The 19,967-nt window shown below is 46.6% G+C and overlaps 1 protein-coding gene and 1 long non-coding RNA gene across 3 annotated transcripts in view; both read right to left on the bottom strand.

The window, feature by feature from the left end:
• The window catches only part of LOC109397776 (uncharacterized), a 344,947-nt gene that overhangs the window by 307,265 nt on the left and 17,715 nt on the right, over nucleotides 1–19,967 (bottom strand). The gene's annotated exons all lie outside the window — the stretch shown is intronic.
• Nucleotides 6,545–6,867, bottom strand: LOC134290649 (uncharacterized). The gene is made up of 2 exons (XR_009998890.1): nucleotides 6,774–6,867; nucleotides 6,545–6,701 (listed from the first exon to the last, which is right to left on the bottom strand). It is a non-coding gene; the product is annotated as an uncharacterized LOC134290649 (long non-coding RNA).

Genomic DNA, 19,967 nt, shown 5'->3' on the forward strand with positions numbered 1-19,967 from the left:
CCCAGTGCTTCACTTCCGGCCGGCCGCAACGTTCCACACTCCACACACACAGTAAGTAAAATTAAATAAATAGTTAAAAATCAAAAAAAGTGTTTTACTTGGGTTCTTGACCAGCGAAACGTGCCGACCCTAAGAGTCTTGCTCGCTAGGCGTGGTCCTTCCGACCCGCCAAGTAACAGCCTAGTGTATGGAACATTGGCAATGGGAGGGATTTAACCCTCAAAACCCCTCCCTAGTGCACGGGCTTCAATCCAGCGTTCCCTCTAGGCCATACCGGAACCAGATCTGGATGGAATTCCCTAGAATCGGTTGTCAGCCTTCCAAACGGTTGAAGGGTACATACACCAGGTGCGGAAAAACTGGTCCAAGCTATACCTGTCGGACCTTCACAGTAGGAAGAAATGGACTGTACGTCGGAACAACGTTGCAGTGGGGACAATGGTGGTCCTGAAGGATGAAGAACGAGCGCCTCTGAAATGGCACATCGGCCAAGTGACAGACGTTCACACTAGCGAAGACGGGAATGTGTGGGACATAACAGTCAAGACTAAGGACGGCAGCTACCGCAGAGCAATATCAAAGATCTGCATTGTGCCCACCCGTGACAATACTGTATCGTCAAACTGGGAGAACTGAGTCTCCTCCACCGGCGGAGGTCGAATCCATCGGCCTCCACACACCAGTTAATTTGCTTGTATACTGTATTTTTCCAAAAAATAAAAACCGCTAATTATTTCCAGTTACGATCGCTCTTAGCTCCGGTCATCCGAAGCAGTCTCCAACCGACCTAGATTCCAATTGAGCCTATCAAGCGTACTTCTGTTAGTCGAGGTCTGTATTGTTTAGGTAGTAGTCAAACGCTGCATGGAATGTGTCGTACTTTCACCTTTCCACGTGCTTTTGGAGTTCGATTTTCTTCTACTCTGACAGGCTGGTAAATTTTGGTAGCAGTATTTCCTCCCTGGAGCCACCATATGTTGACTTCATTCACACTTTGTATAGTGTTCCTCTCAGCTGCCGCGACGATCAATCGGCGATACTCGGAGGATTGAGTGGTAGATAACTATAATCGATTAGTCCAAATCAAAGAGGGGAGCGATCAACTGGCCTTCCTAGATCCGGTCAAATTCTTTCGCATTCGAAGGCGTAACATAGTCGGATGAAGAAAAGGTGATTACAATGCAGTTATATTTTTCTAGACTCTTGCCAAAGTTACTCGCAAAGGAAACCGTGGCGTTCCAGAGTGAGAAAATATTTGATTATTCAAGTGTCTACTTTGGATCATTACTGACGACAACAACGTGAGGCGTGAAATCCGTTGGCGCATCATCAGTGGATGTCCCGTCTACTACGGGCTCCAGAAGAATTTGCGATCTAAACGATTCACCCCGTACCAAATGCTCCATTTACAAAACGCGAACCCAGTATCCAGAAGGTGAAAGGATACGATGGGCAGGGCTTGTTGTATGCATGTCGGACAACCTCCCTGCAAAGTTGGTGTTCACGATTGATTCAGATGGCACAAAAAGGCGTGCAGTATAAAGACCACGATAGGCGGACCAGGTGGAGCATGTGGGGTGATCAAGGATGAAGAGCGGCAGCCGAAAGCCAAGTTAATCGTGACGTACTATTTGCTGATTATGAAATTAAAAAAATTTAGGGATCAATTTTTTTCATTTTCAGTTGGTTTTTAAATAATATGTGACCAACAATAGATTTCTGTACTAAATTATAAAGCGCTTTGAATCTCCAATATGAAAATCACCTGGTAACAAAGAAAAGCTAAGAACTTTTCCGTTTCTAAGATTAGGATGCACTTGAATTCCAATATCCATTACTCATCTCACACTTTGGAAAGTGCTTTTTGCTGCTAATGGCTTCCCGGAATTCGATATAGGTACTCTGAAAATGTATTACGTGGTGTCTCTTTCTTCGAGTGCACTTTGTCTTTCTACCACAGAACGAAACTAGACTTACATCCAAACTCAAAGGAATGGCTTTTTTGCCTTAAGGTAGGAAACTTGATTTGATGAGTGGAATTGATATCTTAAACTTGAAAAGCGTTCTTGTGCATGGTTGATATAAAAATATCTTCTGACATGCAGTTTCCGTGATTCACTCTAAAACATACAACTTTCAATATCATTTCATTTTAAAGTATCCCTTTCACCTAGGTGAGTACAAGAGTTAATCGAAATGTCAATTTCAATACCAATCATTTATCGGTTTCTTAACGAATTTGATTTTGATTTTCTGAAACATGCATAAATGAGTGTTTCCCTTCGCTTGCAGTCTAATTTACATCCATACTGCACATTGTAACAGAGCGTATTATGCACACAGACGAAATATTCCTCAGTCGAGCATCTTGTCTAAACCAACTCCGATTGGATACCATTCATTTGTCTTTCCTTTCCCCCAAGCCCAGAATTTCACTCCATCATCGAGCTTGGAATCAACTTGGAAGATGCCAATGTCTGAAATTGTTGTAAGTTTTCCCACTGAACTGATTTTGTCATCATTGTACACACAGCTCTCAGACAGAGAAGCTCTCCTTACTTCGAACGATGAGTCTACAACATGCTTTCCATGTCATTGTGGTAGTTGTTGTTGTTGTTGTAGCTGTTGCTGCTGATGTCTCGAAGATGTTTTCGATACTGACAACAGCAGCAACAGCCACATACCTACTCCGTGCCGAGCATACATATAAAATTTACAACGTACATGGGAGAGCATCCTTCTGCTTGTCCCTTTTAGCTGACTGGTATGCTGTACCTACTATCCATAGCTGGATTCGGATGGGATGAGTGTTTATACGATTTCCCACAAATTGAATAATGCATCTTTGGTGACAATCAACCGATGGATATAATGGAGTTCAAAAATTAGACAGATTTGAATGTTACTTGCTACATCAATCCTTGGTTGCACCATGAGGTAGCAGTAACTATATTTACTTCATGTCGGACTATGCTTGAACTGAAATATAAAAAATCTATATGCATTAATAGGTCTTAAGCTTATAATGAAATATCCATAAATCCGAGGCAGTAAATGATAAGCTGTTCAGTCAGACCATGCTGATGAAGTATAAATTCGGACTATGCTTGAACTGAAATATAAAAAATCTATATGTATTAATAGGTCTTAAGCTTATAATGAAATATCCATAAATCCGAGGCAGTAAATGATAAGCTGTTCAGTCAGACCATGCTGATGAAGTATAAATTCGATCTATAGCAGTTCTTCAGTATACAAATACAATAACCCGGGGTAGCAGTTGAATATTTTTTTGTTTTTATTTATGTGTATTTTAACATTACGCTAATTCTACACTGCCAGTTGATTGTTAGAAAACGTCCCCCAACACAGTCGAGCTTATTCAGCCTGCGCTCTACAGTCGTTCCGGTTCTGTATTTGAGACTGGCAATGGGGTTTTCCAGCCTGTGCAACCAGGCAAGTCTTCCAAACTCTTCCGGCAGAATACGCCACACGAACCTCATTTTCCAGACTTGCCACCCCAGCTGTCACATCGTCAATTCTGGTCTATTACCAAAATGTTGGAGGCAGTATAGCAGACTACAATCTCGCATGTAGCGACGTAAGTTACGATATTTATGGATTCACCAAAGCGTGGCTAATTGAGAATACTCTATAGGGCTGTCCATAAACCACGTAACACCAACAAACACCCAACAACCCTTCCCCCCCCCCCCCAACACCACCCTAAGGTCTTTCGTTCATACAAAAAAAAATTTGTACAGACCATGGCCTTTGCCCAACCCGCAGGGCGCCGGTATGACCTACGAAGCCCACTCCGAACCTCTGGATCACCTCTTGTACCGCATCTGAACTAGCCTTTCTCCGAGTCCACGCGCCACCTCCTCTGTAGCTCCAGGACGATATGGGTGATAGCCGTTGAAACGGCGTTCCAGCTAACCTCATCCCTACACATCCTCTGGACCAAATTGTCCGGAGTTGTGTCCTCCCCGCATGTGGCAAGCATGCGGTCACGCATTGTGCGAAAACGCAAGCACACGAACAAAACGTGTTCCGCCGTTTCCTCTCATTGCACACTGGGCATTTGGGAGAATCCACATGCCCGAAACGGTGTAGATACTAACGGAAGCTACCACGACCTGTAAGGACCTGTGTCAGGTGGAATGTAACTTCCCCATGGCGCTTATTAATCCACCCAAGCAACACACATGTTATAATAGAGTTACGACAGCGCAAGCTTTGGTTGTATAGCAGTTTATTTTACGTAATTTTAACATTGTGTTTAAATAACGTAAAATAAACTTCTATACAACCAAAACTTGCGCTGTCGTAGCTTTTATATAACATGTGTGTTGCTTGGGCAACTATCTACCCTCGGTATCAACCTATGGGTCCACCTTCCTTTGGTGGAACTGTCCCACGCGCGCTGCCATTTAACCATGAAACCCATCCTGGCAGTCCTGCGTATGCCTCTTGTGCCGCGCATTTCGAAGCACTCCATGTCCTCACTGATAAGGATGCCGATAGGCACCATACCAGCAATGACGAAGAGAGCGTCGTGTGACGCGGTACGGTACGCGCTCGCAACCCTCAGGCACATGAGCCTGTACGTACTTTATAGCTTCCGTCGATAGCATTCAGTACTTAGCGCAGTGCCCCACGCCGGGCCGCCATACCTAAGAATGAACGTAGCAACACTAGCCAGAAGCTTGCGCTTACTGGCGTACACCGCAGAGCTATTGGACATCATCTGGGACAGTGCCGCAATAGCTGTGGAGGCTCGTTTACAGGCATAATCGACGTGGCTACCGAAGGTAAGCTTATCGTCGATTATCACGCCCAAGTGTTTGGCGGAGCGCTTTGACAGGATAGTGCACTCACCTACACTAATCTCCGTCTGCTGCTCCGACTTCTGGTTGTTAACCATCGTCACCTCTGTCTTATGGTGAGTCAGCTCCAGTTTCCTGGACCACATTCACGCCTTCACAACCTTGATCGAGTGGTCGGTAGTCAACTTCACCTCCTCGGTTGTTTCACCGAAGTCTACGGTGTAATATCGTCGGCAAATAAGACAATCTCCACTCCCACTGGGTACTCTAACCTCAACACCTCGTCGTACATGACATTCCATAACACCGGACCCAGGATGCAAACTTGCGGGACTCCTGAGGTTATGTAAAAGCACTTCCGACCCACCTCCGTGTCGTAAACTAGTACGCGATTATGAAAGTAACTTTCGAGAATCTTGTACAGGTACCCCGGTATCCCCAGACGCAAGAGCGCATTGGCAATGGCAGACCAGCTGGCGCTATTAAACGCATCCCTTACATCCAGAGTCACTATCGCACAGAAACGAATTCCCCTTCTCTTAAGCTCGAGTGCTTTTTTCGGCGTTTTTTGTAACCGACAAGACAGTGTCTACGGTGGACCTCCCCTTCCGGAAGCCGTACTAGTTACTCGAAAGACCATTTTCGCCCTCGGTGAACCTCGACATTCTATTGAGAATGATCTTTACGAGCACCTTCCCCGCCGTGTCTATCAAGCATATTGGTCCATGTGCCGACGGGTCTCCGGGTGGTTTCCCCGCCTTTGTCCATAGAACCAGGCTCTGCCTCTTCCCAGCTCCTGGGAAAACTCCCTCGTCCAGGCATTTCTGCATAGCAGACCTGAACATCTCGGGAGCCTCTGCAATAGCTACTTTTTAAGCCAGGTTCGGAACTCCGTGCCGACCTGGGGCCTCACCTACGCTAAGGGACTTTGCTATCCCCGCAAGTTCCGGATGGGCGGTGATGCGGTTGGGGGGCCAAGCGAGTATCACAACAGCAGTTCCTCCCCGTTCCCTAAATTGACCTGCATTCGGTCGTGGCCGGTGCCGGTATTGCTTAATATGTCAGATCACCAGAAGTTACACATTGATAATAAATATTAATCCCAAATATTATCTGTTGGTTCTCTGTGTAAATTCAGCTGATCTAGCAATAACGGAGTAGCATCTACGGGCGGTCAATCAAGCAAGTTCAAGCGAGGGCTTGGCCTAGGCCTAGTCGACTCTTCCTCTACACGCTGCCTGATGTTGTTGTAGTCGATACTGTAGCGAACCGCCATGTGATCGCTGTGAATGTCGTCTACTCTCCAGTTTGAACTACTTGTTAGGCCAGGAATACAAAAAGTAACGCCAATTATCGACTCCGCACCGTATCGTTTAAAGGTGCTCTTGATACCGACCAAGTCGAGTTGATTAACCAAGTCGACAGCTAGTAGTGTCTAGCAGGATCTGACCCCGCTGGATCGTGAAACGGCTTTCCCATTCCACGGCCCAGGCATTAAAGTCACCCGCTATTATCGCCGGCCTTCGCCTTTACTTTGGCGACTACGAAGCCCTCATAGCCAGTCGTCCATATCGCCGCCATTTTTCTGGACCCATGGTTCGGTGTTCGGCAGGTCCCGGTACTATAATCCCTACTGCACCATCTCCTCCTGAACCAGGTTGTTGCGGTGACGGTGGACAGAAAGGATTTTCGGACCCCTTTTAGCACACCCGGTATTTCTGGGATAATGCTTTAAGCTGCGGAAGTGTATTTCAATAAGTTTTGAACATATTTTACGCATTATTTCAATAATTACTTACGTTTATAGTTCCTTTTAATCTGTTTCCCTAACTGTCTGTCTGTCCGCAATAGTTTTTTAGATATAGGTTTAAGCTGTTAAGGTAATAAGTAGTTTAAGTTATTTTTATTACAATTATAAACTAGGTGTAGTTCTTAAGTACTTACTCTGAATCGAATTCAATAAATGCGAGAAAAAACGTATTTTACAATAAAGATAATTTCTGCCAAATCACGGTGCAATTCAATTCGTTTCTGATCGTCGTTTTGTTTTGATCACCTACCGCCGTTAGCTACATGGCTCGTAGCGTATGTGGAAGGTAATCCACCCGATTGACCGGGGTAGTTGTAGTGTGCACGGTGGGCTTCCTCGCACACATTCCCCGACCCGTATTGCTGTTGGCCTTCCTCAGCCATACCACCCACAGCCACGTCCAGTACAGCAACCTTGGTAACCGGCCGCTGCATTACTCCATTCGTAGTTTGCACGTCCACCTTCCTAATTTTGCCATCGTTACCGGAATACACCTTGACTACCTTTCCACGAGTCCAGCTGTTCCGAACACCTTCTTCGACAACCACCACCAAATCTCCAACTTCCACCGGCTTGGTATCGTCGAACCACTTGGAGCGGCGACATATCGTAGGTAAGTAGCCCTTGATCCATTTCATCCAGAACTGATCCAGCATGCTCCGTATCAGGTTCCAATTAGTCCTTAGTGTTCGTCCGCCATCCGCTACCGGTTCCTGTGGTGGTTGAACTACACCGTTGGAGCTCAACAGTAGGAAGTGGTTCGGCGTAAGAGCTTCATCGTCTTTAGATCCCAACGGCACGAATGTCAAGGGCCGAGAGTTGATAATACCTTCCACTTCGGTTAATAGGGTCTGGAACGTCTCCTCATCCGGTGTTCTGCTGGTTGATAACGTCCGCAACGAAGTTTTCACCGTCCGTACCATACGCTCCCACACTCCACCCATATGGGGCGCAGCTGGAGGGTTGAAACGCCACTGGGTGTCTCGGTTTGTAAATGTTCCAGCTAATGTGTGGTTCAACGCTGCTATTTCTTCCCGTAACTCCCTGCTAGCTCCAACGAAATTCGTGCCTTGGTCACTATAGATCTCCTGCGGTGCTCCTCTCCTCGCGACAAACCGCCTAATCGCCAACTTGCACGACTCACTAGACATGCTGCAGGCAACCTCCAGATGGACGGCCCGTATAGTTAGGCAGGTAATCAGTACCACCCATCTCTTCACGTTACTGCGACCGATGCGAATCAGAAAAGGCCCACAGTAGTCAATGGCAATATATGTGAATGGCCGCACGTACGGGGTCACTCTCACAGCTGGAAGAGGTGCCATTCGCGGGGTCCGAGGTGCAGCACGGTACACGGTACACCATGAGCAACGCTTGGCTATCTGCCGGACAAGGGTTCTTAAACTGGGAATGTGGAAGATCTGTCGAAGCTCGTTGATCACAGTTTCTCCGTAACCGTGTGCGTACCGCCGATGAAAATGTTCGACGAGCAGTCGAGTAACGTGGTGCTGCTTTGAGAGCACCACAGGATACTTGGATTCGTATGGAATCAATTTTGCTGCCTCAATCCGTCCTTCGATACGCAGAACACCGTTATCGTCGAGAAAAACTGTCAGCTTGCGTAACGGGCTACTTTTCATCAACCTTTTGACTTCTCCTGGCAGTCGTTCCTTGTTTTTGAGTATCGTCAACACTTCTTCGGGATATTCTTCGTTCTGCACCAGCCGCCACAGCACGAGTTCAGCCTTCAACAGTTCCTTTCTTGACAGTCCAGTATCGGAAGATTCGGTTGCATGCTTTCGACGACAACGATCGATGAAGCGCAGTACGTATCCTACCGTTCGTAGCAGTCGTTGATATTTGGAGAAGCGTTGATAGTCAAATACTGGTTCCAAAGATGCACGATGGTGAGCGTGGATTGGTCGAATTTCTTCTTGGGTGTTTGGTGGCGAATATTCCTGTTCTGGCCACCCTGATTCATCCTCATAAAGGAATTCCGGACCTGTAAACCATCGGCTGTCGGAGTGGAAGCTAGGTCCTTTACCCCACTTCGTTGCTTCATCTGCTACGTTACTCCGTGTTGGGACCCATCGCCATTCTTCCAGACTCGTCTCGCTAAGAATTTCGCTGACTCTGAAAGCTACGAATTGGCGGTATTTCCGCTGGTCCGAACGAAGCCAGGACTGCACTGTCTTTGAGTCACCCCATATCACACGACGACTTATCGGGAGTGAGTGGTTGTCCTGTACCGCCTTCATTAATCGGACACCGATAACTGCGGCCTGCAATTCCAGACGAGGCACCGACATTGGATTTAGAGGAGCTACCTTTGTTTTGGCAGACACGAGAGCGCATCGTATCTGTCCTCGATCGACAATCCGGAAATAAGCGGTGCACGCGTACGCTTCCTCACTTGCGTCGACGAAAACGTGCAGTTCTAAGCACTCCAAACTGCGGGGATCGTATCCAGGGAAATAGCAGCGTGGGATCTTCACCTGGTTAAGGTTTTGCAGCACATCCACCCAACGCCGCCACTTGCTGACCAATTCTTCTGGAATTTGCTCGTCCCAGTTCACCTTTGCTCTCCAAATGTCCTGGATTAAACATTTTCCGTGCACCACAAACGCTGCAACAAGCCCGAGAGGATCGAAGATGCTCATTACCACTCTTAGCACTTGACGCTTTGTCGGAATGAATTCCTCCGCCAACAGTTGAAAAACTTCATCACGTAGTTTGAGAGTGAACGTGAATTCGTCTGGTTCTGGTAACCACGTCATTCCTAGTACTCGTTCGGAGCCGGTGGACTTTTCTGCAATGAAGCTCTTTGATACTTGTGATGCTTCTTCCCCGACCCGTCGAAGAACTTGTTTAGAACTTGACAACCAATTTCGGATCTCGAAACCAGCACTTGCGTGAACCTCCTTCACCTCGAGCGCTATACGAGCCGCTTCCTCAACGGAATCCGAACTGTTGGCGTAGTCATCTACGTAGGTGTTCTCCACAATAGCTGCAGCCGCGTCCGGGTATACCTGCTTCCACTCTTCGGCGTTTCTATTCTTCACGTACTGGGCAGAGCATGGCGAACATGTTGACCCAAACGTTGCAACATCCATCACATATTCCTGCATGGGTTCCCTGGAACTGTCCCGCCACAAGAAACGCTGAGCTTGTCGGTCCTCCGGTCGAATCAATATCTGGTGGAACATTTCCTTTATGTCACCCGTAATGGCAACCTCTCGCTGACGGAAACGGAATAGCACGGATGGCAGCGAAGTGAGTAAATCCGGCCCCTTCAGTAGCATGGAGTTCAATGATACGCCACCGGTTTTCGTCGCAGCGTCCCACACAACCCGGACTTTTCCGGGCTTGTTCGGGTTCTGAACCACTCCTAACGGTAAGTACCAGACTCTTCTGGGGTCACTGCGGCTTACCTCTTCATCCGTAAGCTTATGGGCGTAGCCCTTCGACTGATAATCGAGGATCTGCTGTCGGACATTTGCGTACAGCTTCGGTTTCTTGCACAAACTCCGCTCCAAGCAAGTCAGTCGCTTTTCAGCCATGAACCGGCTTTCAGGATACTCAATGCAGTCGAACTTCCAGAGTAGTCCTGTTTGGAACCGCCCAGATGATGTCCGGATAGTTGTTTGCTCGAGAATCTCACGTGATCGCCGATCTTCTTCAGCTTCGATTTGTGGAACTAGCGCCACACCAACGTTTTCGATGGAGAAGAAGTTTTTCACTGCGTCATGTAGCTGTTCGTCGGATGAGCGAGCGCAAATGTGCAGAATACGATGTTCTGGTGTACTCGAAAGTCCTTCTGCTTTGCCGTAGATGGTCCAACCTAGCCTTGTTTTTTGCTGCAACTGGTTCGAAGTACTTCCCTTCTCGCTTCTTCAAAGTCAGCAGCAATTTAGCGTTGTCCACACCGATCAGAATACGGGGTGTAGCGGTAGGATAACTGTCTACGGGAAGACCTTTGAGGTAATCGTATCTGCGTGCCATCTCTTCGTACTGCAAAGACTGCGGGGGAAGATCCAAACTTTCAACTGTCCGCACGTATTCCAGTGTGTGCTGTTGACTGTTCCCGGCCGCCGAGATTCCCAACTGTACGTTCTGCGAATCCTTTTCGATTCGTTTGATACTGCCGGTCCACTGCAAACACAGGGGTTCGGCCTCACCTTCAACGCCCAGTTCATCAGCCAACTCCTTTTCCATTAGTGTGTAGGAAGATTCATCGTCGAGGAATGCCAGCGTGGTGACTGACTTCTTTTTCCCGTAAAGGGTAACGGGAAGAATCCGGAACAGTACCGGACACGGAAGTTGACGATGAACGTTCACTGTTGCTGATGTTGTGGGTGTGACCTGGCTTCTCGCTGACGACACTGCTTCGATAGTCGGCGCCTGAGGGTTTCCCGGGTGCAGTAGCTTGTGATGACGTGCTTCACAGTTGCTTACACCACACACAGAAGCCTTGCACGGCCACTTGCCGTGAGGAATCAGGCAGCGGCGGCAGAGGCTTAGCTGCTGGGCCGTCTTCCAACGATTCTCCAGGGACAAGCTCTTGAAACTATTGCACTCGCGCACTTTGTGTCCGTCCTTCTGGCACAGTAGACACGGCTTCGGTTGGCGCACTTCACTAGCACCAACATCTTCCGTCTTGACGTCCCGCTGGACTTTCCGATCCGGCTCCGACGAATGCGCGTTCACAAAACCCTTCTCTTTTCCCTTGAATTTCTCCTGTTTTCGCACCGGCTCTGCGTAGAGTGTGACGTTGCTGGCAGCAGATAGAATTGTTGCCATGTAAGCGCCAAACGTCCGCAAATCTGCTACCGGGATCTGTCGTTGGTACAAGGCCCAGTCCAGCTTGATATTGGCCGGCAATTTGTCCACCAACTCCTGGAGTAGTGAAGGGTTTGAAAGATGGGCATCCATGCCCATGGACTGCAGCTGGCTACAAAGGTTCTGAACGACTAGTCCGAAGCTGATGAGGCTCTCCAACTTGTCCGCTTTCGGCGCTGGCGTTGAATACACTTTGTTCATCAGGCACTTCACAATCAACTCCGGGCGACCGTAGAGTGTTTCCAAGGTTGACATGACTTGTGGCACAGATGACGGATGGTACAGATGTCCCCGAACGGCCTCCTTCGCATTCCCTTTGAGGCACCGTTGAAGACGCATGAGGTTTTCGTCATCGCTATATCCACACATACGCGTTGAGTTGTTGTAACTACTCACGAAAAGCGGCCAGTCTATGGGGTCGCCGGCGAACTCCGGTAGCTCCTTGGGCACCACGTGTCTTGCGGCGATTTGCTGTGAACTCGGTCCACACGCAGAGACTGGAAGATCATGAGTGATTCTGCTTGACGGTAGTGGTGTGACGATCGGATTTGGAACACTCGATACACTCGTGACGAACGGGTGTCCGGGAACCGGAAGTGTCGGATATTGATTGAGAAGATTCGGTTGACTTAGTGCGTATTGCCCCGACGAATGTCCGCTGGGAGCACCAAACGGAAAAGACGAATGCCGAATAGGAGGATGCACTGAACTTGATTCGTACTGTCGCGATGAATGACTGGCGGAAACTACTGGGTAGAAACAGCTACCGGGTAGTTTGGAACCCCTAGCTCTACAGCGCTTGACGAAACCATCGAGCCTCGATGAGGCAACGAGTTCACTACAGTGTTCAGTGTGTTACCCTGTGTTACAAACCCCTGAGGAATACTAACATTCGGAGCCGGAGTCCTAACTGGGTAACGAATGGGATAGTGTGCCTGTCTACCTATTTCTCGGTCTGTTCGTAATGGAGCTTGCACGTTTGACATACCTGCACTTGTCGTAATACTTATGCTACTAGTCACTGCATCCGACTCTCTGCTGTGGCTCGGAGTGGAAAATGAATGGCGCTGACTAGATGGTTGATGAATGCTGGCCAACTGCTGCTTCAAATCTCGAATCTCTTGCTCTAAGTCCGCCCTAGATTTGTCGCCGGAGTGAGAAGGAGATATGTCCATATCGAACACCGCCGGCCCACCTTGCTGCATCGTCGTGGGGGGAGAGATGACTGCTGAGTGATTACTTGTATGAGGAAATTGTCTCTCTTGCTGCGGAGTACTAGATGTTGTTGGTTGCGACGAAGGGAGATTCTGAACAGAATTCGCTGGATATTGTCCGGACCGAGGAACCAGTACGCCCCACGAGGAGATTTCGTTACGATCGAATGGTCTAATCGCTGATCCGGATTGGCTAGGAAAGCCAACCTGGGTAGAAACTTTCGGCAGTGTACCGCCAGTTGAGCCTGCAGCGGTTGTTCTGGGGTCAACTTCGGGAATTAGCGTGGCGCTGACGGGGACATGACTAGTCCCGGGTCCGGCCGCCATGGCTAAATCTTGATTGTCCACCCACTGCTCCACATCACCGAGCACACTCCGAGTACTGGAACGGCTTTTCCGACTTCCACCGTCTTGGGATCTCTCCTCTTCCTGCAATACTTCGTATTTTTTACTTAGGTATTGCTTTGCAATTTCCAGCCTTCCCTGCATGATTCGTTGTCTTCGCTCCCGTTCCTCCTCTACCATCTTCTTCTGCAGAGCAGCTTCCTCTTCCACTTGTTCCGCCAGCAGCTTCTCCTGGACTTCCTTCTCTTCCTCTAACCGCAGAAGCTCGAGTCGTCGTCTAGCCGAATTGGTGCTGGACGCGGTTGACCTTGTGGATTCCAGTCCGTGTTGGAGTGCACAAGTGACACAGGCATAACTGCAATCCCTGACACTCTCGTTAACCCTGGCACACGAGAAGTGAAACCACCTCTCACACAGATCACATTGGACCATCCACTTATCTGCCACATCGGGGCGGTCACAGGAGGGACAACGTGCGGCTGCTGAACATTCCTCATCCGTAAGCTGCCGGATCACACCGCGACGTTTGCTTGTCGTCCTGTTCGAACCCGACATCTCAGAGATCGGTAGGTTTGAGGTTATAAACCTTAAAGATTGTTGCGGTGACGGTGGACAGAAAGGATTTTCGGACCCCTTTTAGCACACCCGGTATTTCTGGGATAATGCTTTAAGCTGCGGAAGTGTATTTCAATAAGTTTTGAACATATTTTACGCATTATTGCAATAATTACTTACGTTTATAGTTCCTTTTAATCTGTTTCCCTAACTGTCTGTCTGTCCGCAATAGTTTTTTAGATATAGGTTTAAGCTGTTAAGGTAATAAGTAGTTTAAGTTATTTTTATTACAATTATAAACTAGGTGTAGTTCTTAAGTACTTACTCTGAATCGAATTCAATAAATGCGAGAAAAAACGTATTTTACAATAAAGATAATTTCTGCCAAATCACGGTGCAATTCAATTCGTTTCTGATCGTCGTTTTGTTTTGATCACCTACCGTCGTTAGCTACATGGCTCGTAGCGTATGTGGAAGGTAATCCACCCGATTGACCGGGGTAGTTGTAGTGTGCACGGTGGGCTTCCTCGCGCACACAGGTGGTCTTGGGGAAAAATGAGCTTGACGACAGCGGAAATAGCATCGGGTTAGGTTGGGACTACCGGAGCCGGTCCCATTCCCTTTTACATTTCACCTCAGGTATCCGATGCTTGGAGAAGATAACAAGGAAATGGGGGAGTCTGCGATTGTACAATATAATGGATGGAAGAGGAGTTTTCAAAAATGGACCACAAATTGTATTCTACAGACTCTTAACTCTCCTTTGATATTAGGGTTATTTTTTACCCAAACCATACACACTACGTCAGCGAGCTGCTGCCTATGTGATGCAAAAGGAAGGTTAAACATATTTTGGGGGTATATTTTATGGAATGAAATTTGTTAAGATGGCTTCACTTCTCTTGCAATAGTAAAATGTTCAAATACGCAGAAAGAGTGATTTCAATGTATGGTTTACCCAAATTACTAACGTCTTCTTATTGCTGTGAATTGAACTGGAGGAACTGAGGAAATATATCACAAACCACATTGGCTCAAATTTGTTCACACTGTGTTCGCTGAAATTTGAAAAGTCCAATTTACTTAAACCTGAAAATGCGCTGCTCACAATGTAAATGGATGTAGCAATTTGCAAGATATTTGAAAGATTGTCTTTGTCACCAGTCGCACATTAGTTCAGCGCCAACATAAATTGTGATAGCTGCTTGTGTATCTGCTGAGCCCTCTGACTCTGGCTCAAACTGGGAAACATAGAGAGAGATATAGGAGAAACGAGTCAAAGTTGAACATAAACCAGGCGAGTGCAAAAAGTGCTCTGCTAGCAATCAGCCACACATGTAGGAAACAGAATGCTGGGGTAAATTTGGCGGAAAATTTATGTCGAGTCATATTCGTGTCAAGTAACAAACGGCAGCATCACAAACCGGATTTCATGTGAGGAAACAAATGCTCTCGGTTCCATTATCATTTCATTTTTGTCCCCCATGAAGGATTGGAATGCTTCCATGTAGTAGATTGAATATTTTGCGGTAGCAATGGAACTGTTCGAAAATTACCCACTGATATGATCCCGGGCAGACGTTTCCTTGGATGCATGTGTGCAACCAAAGGCTAAATCCCCAAAATTTACACATAACTCCACCTAGCGAGCGGAACAATAGAAATCCAATTTATAATTCATTCGTTTTCCTATTAAATTTAAAACGAAATTATGCTAATGTATGTGCATAAACTAGGGATGCCAGAATTTGCGAGGGCGTACTCGTTTGTACCGCATTTCAGAGCCGGCAGCCAGTGCAGTGGTAGCAGTAGCAACAACCATAAAATGCTGCGCCTAAATGAGATGCATTTTATCATGATTCTATCCAGACATTTTATCGATTTATTTCAATTTCGCCAAACATATATTTGCGTTATATCATCATGCTGACGGTATCGGCTGGAATTCGCTTTTAAAGGGCGTATCATAGTTATGATGCCATCTGAAATTGTTGTGTTACGGACTCTGCGCGGATGACTATCGCGACAGGATAAACCATGATTTTCTTAATCCCATAACTTACTCTATCACTCTGTGACTAACAAATACTTCTTCCCAAATCAACTCTTCTTCTTCTTCTTCTTCTACTTCTTCGTCTTCTTCTTCTTCTGCGTCCTCACTGGAACTTGGCCTGACTCACTTCAACTTAGTGTTCTTTGAGCATTTTCCACAGATATTAATTGAAGGGATTTCTTTCCCTGCCATTGCATGAATCTATATATTGTAAGGCAAGCACAATGATACACTTTGCTCAGAGAGTCGAGAAAATTTTCCCGACCGGAACGGGAATCGAACCCGCCGTCTCCGACAACTAGACTGACTGGAGACCCCCCAAATCAACTCTGTTGGAGGTGTAGAGGACTTAACTTCTAGTTACAATGTTTGTCGAATTTCCCTTCCCGATGACCATGAAGAAACAACCTGCACTTTTATCGGTTTTACAAATTTCAAATTGCTGTTGCTGATCAACAACTCCGGTTCATTCGTCTTATTTTGCAAGACACTGTAGAAAATTGAATGGAACTGACCTTCCTCGTGGATTCCTTCTGCCAGTGCGCACAATTGCCAGCAGCTCAGCCAACATACACACATATGTGAGGCAGATGAAAAATGGCTCCTGAATGTCGTTCGCAGTTGTTGTTTTCATCCACTCCCCCAGCATCGGTTTCGTTCGACTCATTTCACGGGGAAAAGCTGATTATGGTTTTGCAATGGTTAATCTGGATTCGCAAAACTCAGCAATTGCCACACTACGAAGCATACTAAATATGTATTTGAGCTATCGATAATAAATGCCTCTGTGGGACATTCGCAAAAATCTGAATTATGTCGCCTCTCAATTATGTCGTTAGACGACGTTAAAATCCATGACGAATAATGAAGTGTTGCTTTTGTTTGATTAATACCTTACATTACGGAAAAAATAGAAACATTCCAACGCAGTAATGGTGGCTTCGATGGGTTCCGAGCTGTTCCGAAAATCTAAAAATCCTAAGAAACTTCACGTCAAAATGAACTTAGTGTTTGTATAATGTGTTGGGATATATTCAAATTCTTACAATCAATTATGGATGCTATTGTTGTACGTTCTGTTACACCATTCATTCATTTATTAAGACCGACATCAAGTTTATAATTACACTGAGTCAACAATAATACTTGATTTGCACAGCTCTCCAAAGTCGGTCGCTCGCTAGATCACGCTCCATTCCATCCCAAGTAACATTTTGATGACCAATTAGTCTTGTAGGTTTTTGAAACCGTCATATATCAATTATTTTGGTTTTATGATGGTTTTAAATACCTCTTCTAGTCTATTTGACTAAAAACTGTTACTTGGGATGTGGTCCGCTCACCGTGTCCTTTGAACTCCACGTCTTTTTTTGCCAACAGGATGATCGCTAAACACCAATTTTGCTGGGTCCAACATTCTTGCGACATTCTACATCCAAGTGGCACCGGCCATGATTCGAGCAACCTTAAGGATAATCGGTTGACCAACCCCGGTAGCAACTTTGGTCGTATACTGACAGGGAAGGGGGGTTTGGTTCGGCAAACTGACTTGGTCCATCCGGTCATTAAACCGGAGTTGGTGTTAGGCCCTGCGAGTCAGCCGTAAAAACCAAGCACCGAAAAATCAACAAAAGAATACGAACCGAGACCAACGAGCCTAGCGAACAAAACGGACTTGCGATTGGAAACTTAGTATCAACGTGCATCTGCAGATCTCAAATTCATCGGGAGCACCCGCATACTTGCCGATGTACAGAAGTAATGCGGGTTTGGCATTATAGCGCTGATCATGGTACGAGACTTAAACGCTCAGGTTGCCCAGGAGGCGGAATTCAGACTGATAATTGGAAAGTTCAGCACCCACCAGTTGACGAACGAAAACAGCCTAACGTTGCACCTATTTCCAACGCAGCCTCCCTTATCTTTACACCTGGAGATCACCACAGCAAACGGAATCCCAAATCCACCACGTCCTGATTGACGGACGACACTTCTCGGACATTATCAACGTCAGGACCTATCGTGATTCTGACTACTACTGGTGATGGTAAAAATGCGCTAAAAACTCTCCATGATCAACAATGAACGGTACCGACGGCCGCCTCGATATAATCTGAAGTGACTGAAGCAACCGGATGCCACTACCGCATACGCGCAGAATCTCGAGGCAGAGTTGCCGCACGAGGACGAGCTCAATGAAGCCTCTCTCAACGTTGGGTATGTGGAGCGGAACCGAAGGAACGATTGGTTCGACGATGAGTGTAGAGAGATTTTGGAAGAGAAGAACGTAGCGTGGGCTGCAGCACGGGACCCGGCAGAACGTGGAGCATTATAAAATAATGCAAAAACAGCAGACCCGTCTCTTCTCGGTGAAAAAGCGCCACCTGCAACAAGTGGAATATGAACAAATAGAACTGCTGTGCCGTTCACAAGAAACACGGAAGTTCTACCAAAAGCTCAACGCATCCCGTGAAGGCTTTGTACCACGGACAGGGATAAGGACGGGAGCATCTTGACCACTAGCGTGAGCAGCTTTTTCTTTCTTCTCGCTCATTCTCTTGGACAAACACAAGAAAGAGCGAGATAAAAGAGGAGGCAAAATGTCTCGTGTTTGTTTACGAGAGTGAATAAGAAAGAAGAAAAAGCGGTGCAAGCTAGAGATCATGACTGACGGACGTGAGGTAATCGAAGGGTGGACTCCCTACGACGAACCTCTGAATGATGCGGAGAACGCAGACAAGGAGGAACAAGGCAGCGAGAAAAATGACTGCGTCAGTACAGCAGGGAGCAACAACGAGCCAACACCCACGTTTAGGGAAGTTGAGAAAGCTATGCAGTAGCTCAAGAACAATGAAGGTGATGGACTTTCATTCCTGCTGTTCAACATCGCCCTGGAAGGTGTTATGCGACGAGCCAGACTCAACAACCGAGGCATGATTCCCACAAAATCCGGCCAATTTGTCTGTTTTGAGAATAACATGGATGTTACTGGTAGAACATTTGGAACGATGGCAAAACCGTACACTCGCCTTAAACGTGAAGCAGCAAAGGTAGTAGTCCTAGTCCGTAAAACTCACTGTGAACGCGTCGAAAACGAAGTACAGAAGGTGGAACCACGAACGACAGAGCAAGCCTAGGCAGCAGAGTTACAATAGACGGAGCCACTTTCGAGATGGTTGAGGACTTCGTCTACCTCGGGTCCTTATTAACAACAACGGCGAACCTAGCATGTTGTGAGAATGCTGGAAAACAACCTTGCACAGTAGGTATTCGCAAGAGATTCTGATGGCACAAAAAGACCTGAAGGGCAGCTTGCAAGGTGAGCTGACCAGGTGCAGAATTATCTGACAAGTGTGGGACGCGGTCGAGGATGGAGGACTGCAGCCACGAACTGAGTCTTGTGGTTAACCCTCGAGCAGTCGCTTCTTTGATTACCTACAACGGCGCTACGCTCACGCTGTGTATCACAAGCGTGTATTTTTCATGGTGCGAGTACTCAGTACACGACACGACCGCTCCCTGGTGATTGATTCCCTGGTGATTGATTCAGTTTTATTATGATTATAATGTAATGCTAAATAAAAGAATGATATTGGGTTCATCGTAGAGTGCAGCAGGATCGTGAATCATCCAACCATGGATATCGATGCAACACACAATTCTCATGCACGCCTCCAAAGATTGTCCTTAGCACTAGTAGTTCAAGGCCTCCAACCCTCCAAGATCTTACTAGTCCTAAAGCATGGTAAACGCATCATGTCCGAAAAGGTTCACCGGTCTTAACCGCGTCTCGTAATAGGCACGGCTTCTACAATTGATGCGCATTCGTATTTCACGACTCGCATTGTCGTTAGTCTTCAGTAAGGATCCAAGGTAGTCGAATTCCTCCAATATCTCGAAAGTAACTGTTGTGACCGGAGGTTCTCCAAAGTCCTTTTCGAGACTTCATTCTTCATCGGAATACCGGACGTTGTCGATGCTGCTCATTTTCTTCTGTCTTCACTGCTTAACGTTCGTTGAAGAACTCAAATCCTGTTCATTTTTTTTCTCTGACGTTTCTTGTAAACAAAGCCTTCTGCGATGAATCTCGTAGCACATCGCCATCTAGGATTACCATGCTGCAGTCTATACAACATTACTCCCCACCTCTACTCTTATTCCATTCATTGACATATGTTCAAATAAATATTTACTCATTGATTTAAAAGTAATCCAAAAAAAAAACAATTCGTAAACTATACAAGTTAAAGTATGGAAGATGGTATTTTACAAAAAAAATATCTTGGTTTTATGGTACTCTACATAGCTCCTCGAAATGATTT

Source organism: Aedes albopictus, chromosome 3 (assembly GCF_035046485.1).
Source record: "Aedes albopictus strain Foshan chromosome 3, AalbF5, whole genome shotgun sequence".
Classification (NCBI taxonomy): domain Eukaryota; kingdom Metazoa; phylum Arthropoda; class Insecta; order Diptera; family Culicidae; genus Aedes; species Aedes albopictus.